The 7131-nt window shown below is 35.7% G+C and overlaps 1 long non-coding RNA gene across 1 annotated transcript; it reads left to right on the top strand.

Annotated features, from left to right (window-relative positions):
- Nucleotides 1-2232: 2232 nt before the first annotated feature.
- On the top strand, nt 2233-2565 carry LOC145119474 (uncharacterized). The gene is made up of 2 exons (XR_013713877.1): nt 2233-2286; nt 2369-2565. It is a non-coding gene; the product is annotated as an uncharacterized LOC145119474 (long non-coding RNA).
- The last annotated feature ends 4566 nt before the right edge of the window (nt 2566-7131 follow it).

Raw genomic sequence — 7131 nt, 5'->3', positions numbered from 1 at the left:
TTATGGGATCTTACTATAGTTATTTACAGAGTGTAGTTGTGTACAGATTTTGCTATTTCTATGAAAAAATAATGCTGATTAGTATATTTGTGTGAACCATTTTCAGATTTTTGTAGTTATGTCTTCAGCAAAGCCGAATCAACCCAATGATTCAACCACGGTTAATGATACCGCCAATTCTGTAGTTAACTGTAGCGAGAAACAAATGAAATTTATATCTCCAATGTGGCGTCATTTCACCTATGAAGAAGTTAATGGAACCAAAATGGCGGTTTGTAAGTATTGTAGAAAGGAAATTACTTATACAACCAAAAATGGAACCAAAGGGATGCATTCTCACCATAAGTCATGCAAAATACGAATTGGGCAAAAGAAAATTGATGATTTTCAGAGTCAGTTAACCAGAAAAAGATCTAAGACGGATGAAAGTGGGGGATCAATTTTAGCAACACATCGGTTTAATTATGACGATTCGCGAACCGATCTTGCTAAAATGATCACAAAACATGATTACCCACTTAGAATTGTTGAACATGAAGGCTTTAGAGATTTTTGTCAAGGGCTCCAACCACTTTTTAGGCCTATTTGTAGAAACACAGCTAGATCTGATGTCATGAAGTTGTACAGTGAGGAGAAGGCAAGGATGATGCATTTTTTGGAGAGTATTCTAGGTAGGATTGCAATAACTACCGACATGTGGACTGCCAACTACCAAAAAAAAGGATACATGACAGTGACGGCCCATTTCATTGATAATTCTTGGCAATTACAAAGTCGTCTTTTGAGGTAATATTTAATTTATATTAATTTGTTTAATCTATCAGTATGCATTCTTTAATTAAATTGAATTTATTTTGTTAACTGGTAGGTTTATATATGTGCCATGTCCCCATACTGCTGAGAAACTAACTAATGTGTTGATGGATAGTTTGTTGGACTGGAACATAGATAGAAAATTATCAACTTTAACTGTTGATAATTGTTCAACAAATAATTGCATGATAGATTTGATGGTAGACAAACTTCCTTTTGATAGCTTGATTTTGGGTAGAAGCTTGTTTCATATGCGATGTGCTGCGCATATTTTAAATTTAATTGTGAGAAGTGGGTTGGATGTTTTTGGACATGGGATTGAGAAAGTGCGTAACAGTTGTAGTTTTTGGACAGCTACACCAAAAAGACTTGATACATTTCAAAAAAATGCAAAGTTTGAGAATGTTTCTTGTGAAAAAAACCTAGTTGTTGACTGTAAAACACGATGGAATTCTACGTATTTAATGCTTTCCACGGCTTTGAAATACAAGAAGGTGTTTTATCGGTTACAACAACGTGAGCCCCAATATAAGAGTGCGCCTGATGAGAAAGAATGGGCTTTGGCAAGTGAGCTTTGTGATAGACTAAAAATCTTCTATAATGTCACAGAATTATTTTCGGGAACAAAATATCCAACAACCAACATTTTTTTCCCCAAAATATGTGAAATAAAGATTGCTCTAAAGAAATGGGATACATCTAGTTTCATTGAAATAAGCGAAATGTCCGAAAATATGATTACAAAGTTTGATGAGTATTGGAAAGAAAGTCACGGGGTGCTGGCTATGGCGACGATATTGGATCCAAGGTTTAAGATGAAGCTCCTAGAGTATTTTTTTTCCCATTATCTATTTAGTAGATAATGCAAAAGATGAAATTCAGAAAGTGCGTCAAATTTGTGAAGATATATATATGCGATATGAGTCAAGCGTTATGAGTCAAGCAAGTAATGATGATATTACTAGTAAGCCCACTTCTAGTCGAGATGCAGCTCCTGGAAGTGACATGGACTCATTAGATGCTTTCTTTTCATGGAATTCTTCTACTAGTGAAGTTTTGTAAAAAAGGAATTAGAAAGGTACTTAGAGGAAGGCACTTTACCCCGGATTCATGAGTTTGATGTGTTAGGTTGGTGGAAGTTAAATGGGGTTAAGTATCCTACATTGTGTTTGATTGCAAAAGACATATTAGCCATTCCTATCTCCACTGTTGCTTCAGAGTCTTCTTTTTCTACAAGTGGTAGAATCGTTGGTCCACATAGGAGTAGACTTCTTCCGTCAACAATTGAAGCTATCATATGCACTCAAAATTGGCTATGGGCGGGTAAAAAAGGTATATATGAATTTGCTTGAACCATTATTTGTTTTTTTCATTTTAATATATTTTTCTTATTACCTTTATTTTTTTTCTTGGTTAGGTTGTGTTATTGATGGTGATGATTTACATTCCGATGAAGACGACGAGGGAATTGAGGTAAAATTATTAAATTTGTCGTTTTGTATTGAATAAACTAAGATAACAATTTATTTTATTATTATTTTTGTTATTTATTTAGGGAGGATATTCAAATGTCAATGAATGAAGGGTTGAAGGAAATTAATGGATATTGAAGATGTAGGACATGTTGGTATTTTATATATGTAATTTTGGATTTGTCGTATTTTGCATTTGTAATATTCGATTTATCTTTGTAAGATTGTTGGAATTGGTGTTTTGTAATGTTGGATTCATAATGTTGGATTTTTATTTTTTTTTGTTTCTAAAGGATTAGGTTTTAAGCTTTTTAAGTTATTAAAAATAGTCTTTTTAGTCTTTTTACCAAAAAAAATCCATTTTTAAGCCCATAGACCGGGGGGACCGGGGGCGGACCGGGGGCGATGGAGGTAACCGGGAGCAGGACCGGGGGCTGTTTGAACGGGGGAACCGGGGGCCGCAGCGGGGGCGGGGGCAACAAATGATTTCGGGAGCGGGGGCGGGGACAGCTATTTCCGCTCCCGTTTGGCCCCGTTGACATCCCTAGTCTTTGTGATATTCATCTAGGTTTGCTACTACCTGATATGTTATATGCTAGCATGATATGTATATGTGACAGTAGTAGAGCCCGGTTGTTAGGACCGGAGGGTAGGTCAGACACCCCAGATATGTCTGACAGTATGTGATGATATGATTATATGCTGGCATGATATGTTATATGTGATAGTGGTAGTAGGGAGGGAATAGTCCTCAAGTTCGGTCGTCAGGACCGAAGGGTAGGTCGGACACCCCAGAAACGTCTGACAGTATGTTTACGTTATGATATATGTGATAGTAGCAGTAGGGGGTGGAATAGTCCTCGAGGTTCGGTTGATAGGACCGAATGGTAGGTCAGCACCCCGGAATGGCTTGACATGGGTAGGTCGGGCACCCCAGAATTGCCCGGCAGTATGTATGCGATATGTCTGTATGGTATGTGGTATGATGGGGGAACTCACTAAGCTTTGGGCTTACAGTTTTAGTTTTGGTTTCAGGTACCTCTTCGTCTAAGGGGCAGGAGTCGGCAGTGTAGCAGCGCATCACACACACACATGATTTCCGCATGGAGTTTTCTGGGATTGTACTCTGATATTTTATTATTTTATGACTTGGGTTTTCAGACATGATACATTGTTTTATGAGATGATGTGTTTTCACAGTATTTTCTTATGAATGTTTTTATGAGTCAGTTAATTAAAAAAAAATTGGGCTTGGAGATTGGGATGTTACAGTTGTGCTTTAACCCTTCGATATAAGTGACTTTTTTCATTGTCAACTTTCCATTTGTCACTTTCCCATATACCTTGACCTTTTATTTCTGATTATTCCTAAACTTCACTACTCCAGCATTCTCTAACTTACAAAACCCTCTCAAATTATCCATTCTTCCAGTCATGTGACGCGGGCACCCACTATCGATATACCAGTTTTCTTCATATCACTCATCACATAGTACATACAATCGATTAGAGAGATTTAGGTCCCCAATACCTTTTAGGTCCGTGGACATTAGCATAGAATGTGGTGTGTAATGAAGAACTAAAGATCTAACTACGAACTTTGGTTTTAATTTTGTCGATTAAGTAACCTTCGTTAGTTTTAGGCTTTGATGTGTAATCATTCAATGGCGAAATTTCAATTTCATTTTTCTCTTTTTCAACCTTTCTTTGAGAAACATCAAATTTCTTGGTGTTAACTTCTTACCATTTTGACACTTCTGACACTAATTCTTGAGAAGAGGTGCTTCTATTCAAGGATTCATTCAAGTAATTCTCATAATCCTGTTAGACTTGTTCTTGAGAATACTTTTTCGACTGAAAATGTCATCCTTTTCCTCCAACCAATAATTAAGATTTTTCATGTCTTTTTTGCCTTTGACAAAAGATACATTTGACTTAGGTTTTAAATTAGAATTTGGAAATCGTGGACCATTAGGTTTGAATGATACATTTTTCTCTTCAATATTTGTCATTTTTGTAAATTTCATTTGAGATGACGGCTTTTGTGGTCGTTGTTGAAAATTGTTTTGGTATCGATGTTGATACCTAAAATGAGAATCTTTTTGAAAAACTTTCTGATTTTGTGAGAAACTCCTTTGTCCATTGTTCTGAAAACGATTTTGTGATATTATTCTTATCATTTTTAAAACCATTCATCTTTTGAACATTTTTCTGAACATGATTTGAAGCTTTAACATTCCTTTTCTCATTCGAATTTTGAACAACATTCACTTTTTTTAAAAAAAACACTTTTGTTGACAACATTCTCTTTCATATCTTTTGAATCATCTTTAGAAGACCCTTTTTAAGTATGAGTTTTTGATGTTTGAGAAAACTTCTCTTCAGGATTTTGTGAAAATTTTTGCTTTAAAATCATTGTCTTTTGAGAATCTTTTTGTTTCTTCCAATAAACTTTCTTTCGTGCTTTTGTTATGGATATTTCATCTTTCAAATCAGATTTCTCAACTTCTTTGTCATGATTTTGAGTTTTTTCCTTTTGATTTTTGGAATCATTAGGATTGGACTTATCACAACCCTTCTCATTTTTACTTCGACATCAGTCTTTACACCAGTTTTCACAACCCAAACTTTATTAGTTTTCTTTTCATTTTCTTTGGAAATAGAAAATGTCGAAGGTTCTCAAATTCAAAGCCAAAAATGTCAAAGGTTCTCAAATTCGACATGATAGCAACATTAGAAAACTTTTGCTTAGTCACCTATATTTTATTGATTTTACTCTTCTTCTTTCTTCTCCACTTTCTCAACTCCTTTCTGAGTTGCACCAGTGTTCGTCATCGGCTTCTTCTCCAAGCTGTTCTTGGAATTCCCACTTATCGGCTTCTTGTAGAACTTTTTCCCCCTATGATTGGAATAATAGGTAACAACTTCATCTTCAGAGTCGAAAAGAAAACCTTCTTCACTTTCTTTCGCTTCTTCATCAGACTCAACCTTCTTCACAGTTTTCTTAGAGACTAATGCCACCGGACCTCCAAAATTTGTTTTGTTTCTTTAGCTATCTCCATCACTTTCGATTCATGAGCTTTTAGAATATTGTAGAGATTCGACAATGAGTATGTGTCAAAATTCTCCTGCGTCTTAATCATTAAACAAATATTTCTCCATTCCTTTCTAAGTCCGAAAACAAAGGTAAGATATAACTCCAAGGTACTACAAACTACTCCGTATCTATTGCATTTGAAGATCAATTCATTCAACCTGTCTTAGTATGCCTCAATAGTCTCATTCTCTTTCTGTTTGAAATCAGCCAATTCTGAGAGACACTTCGTCACCAAGCTCTTCTTCGTTCTTTCATTTCCTTGATATTTTTCCTTTAAAGTATTCCAGATCTCCTTCGTTGTCTTGCAACCATGAACGTAACTGTAAACAACAGGTGGAAGAGCTCCTCGCAGTTCATGGAGACATCTTTTGTCGTTCAGTTTCTTCTTGTTTCCTTGTGCAATCATATCCTCGGCAGCTCCAACGTTAACAACGTATTGAACCAAATCATCACGATAAGGTCCAGTCTCGATAGATCTCCAAAGGCCCTCATCAATACCATTGAGATAATCATCCATACGATGCGCCCATTGATCGTAGTACTCAGGGATCAACATTGGAACCTTGGTTGTAGATCCAAGCAAGTTCGCAAAATTCATCATAGTGTTAACGTTGGGATTTGACATCAGATCGAGTGAAAAGAGGAATTTCTTGAAGAGAAATGAACTAGATGCTAGATCGACTGACAAAAACTGACGCATATCGATTAAACACAATCGATTAAATGAAGAATTATGTTTCTATCTTGCGGAAATATTGAATCGGAAAGATCGACTCAGTGATCTAAAAAATGTGAAAGGATTTTTCAAATTATGTAATGATTTGCATAAGTTGTTTAGAAATGTGTTTTAGTCAATCGATTAAGAAAAAAAGTAAGAACACGATGATCTAAATAAGATCTGGTTTCAGCACATATATTCCGGAATAGCACAAAGAGTTTGAGTATAAGTGAAAGGCTAATGTGAAAGTTACTCTACCCTCTAAGTACCTACCCAAAATAGGTAAACCACGAACAAGATCATTTAAGAAAAAAGTTTGTTTAAGTTTTTGAAAATGAGATGAGAAAGTCTTCGATGCCAAAGCCAACAGAGGCCATATGAAGCCTTCGATAGTAGGAAAACTGAGGGAATGACCACTATAGGTTTTATGTCCATAGTGAACATATGACCCTTCCTCTTCGACTTCAACAAGACTTCCTTTGTTTCTTTGTTCGAATTTACACTTCATTCTTCAGCAAAAAGGACTTGGTTCCCAGTTCCTACTACTAGTTGAGATACTCTTATTAGGTTGTGCTTTAACCCTTCGACATAAGTGACTCTTTTCATTGTCAACTTTCCCATATCCTTTGACCTTTTACTTCTGATTATTCCTAAACTTCACTACTCCAACATTCTCTAACTTACAAAATCCTCTAAAATTCTCCATTCTTCCAGTCATGTGACGCGGGCACCCACTATCGATATACTAGTTTTCTTCATATCACTCATCACATAGTACTTACAATCGATTAGAGAGATTTAGGCCCCCAAGACCTTTTGGGTCCGTGGACATTAGCATAGAATGTGGTGTGTAATGAATAACTAAAGATCTAACTACGAACTTTGGTTTTAATTTTGTCGATTAAGTAACCTTCGTTAGTTTTAGGCTTTGATATGTAATCATTCAATGGCGAAATTTCAATTTCATTTTTCTCTTTTTCAACCTTTCTTTGAGAAACATCAAATTTCTTGGTTTTAACTTCTTACCATTT

Source organism: Lactuca virosa, chromosome 6, assembly GCF_052849685.1.
Source record: "Lactuca virosa cultivar CGN04683 chromosome 6, Lactuca_virosa_CGN04683_v6, whole genome shotgun sequence".
Classification (NCBI taxonomy): domain Eukaryota; kingdom Viridiplantae; phylum Streptophyta; class Magnoliopsida; order Asterales; family Asteraceae; genus Lactuca; species Lactuca virosa.
This window is presented reverse-complemented; position numbering and strand designations above follow the sequence as displayed.